Source organism: Wasmannia auropunctata, unplaced genomic scaffold (genome assembly GCF_000956235.1).
Source record: "Wasmannia auropunctata unplaced genomic scaffold, wasmannia.A_1.0 LD336063.1, whole genome shotgun sequence".
NCBI lineage: Eukaryota > Metazoa > Arthropoda > Insecta > Hymenoptera > Formicidae > Wasmannia > Wasmannia auropunctata.
This window is the reverse complement of record NW_012026827.1, coordinates 371,194-371,947: the sequence shown is the minus strand read 5'-3', so window position 1 is coordinate 371,947 and position 754 is coordinate 371,194.

Here is a 754-nt window from a genome sequence, read left to right as displayed (position 1 = left end):
TTAAAGGAGGGGAAAGAGAGATTTAAGAGTAAGGAAGAAAATGATAAGAATTGTTATGAGAATTGTTATAAGAATTATATAAGAGTATATTGTATGATATGAGAGTACATTGTATTATATATTTAAAGAGTATAAATGTCAGACTTATATTAGAATAGCATCAGAATAACATTTTAAATATAAAAAAATCATACAATGACAAAAAATAAAAATTGAATTAAGTTGCTTCTCATTTCTGGTTTTCGGATGGCGGACGTTGCTAAAAAATAAAAATAATTATATTTCTTTGAGTTTTTCTGTTAAAATACACATTAAACATGATATCTTTAACGAACAAACAAATTATTACCTTATTGGTATAATTGGGACGACCGCGACGTCCTCTACGTCCCCAATTCTGATGCGCTGATGAGAGTTGGAATAAGAACCGCATAAAGCGATCTTGCTGGACACGTGCTCCTGCTCTAATACCTCTTCTTCCTGAAAACGTAAAAAATAAAATGTTACTAGGACAATTCTTATCAGAATTATATATATATATAAGATAGATAATAAAAAGTAAAATAATTTATTACGTCGAATGCTGTTATTGTGTGTAGCAGGAGTAGCTTGTTGGTTATTAGTTTGGTTATTGAATAAAGTGGGACGTTCTGTTAGAATCTGTTTGAAGAATTTGATGTAAAAAATTTAATGAATGTGAAAGTAGTAAATAAATATGAGTATAAAAAAAAGGTTGAGATCGTGTGTGTGTGTG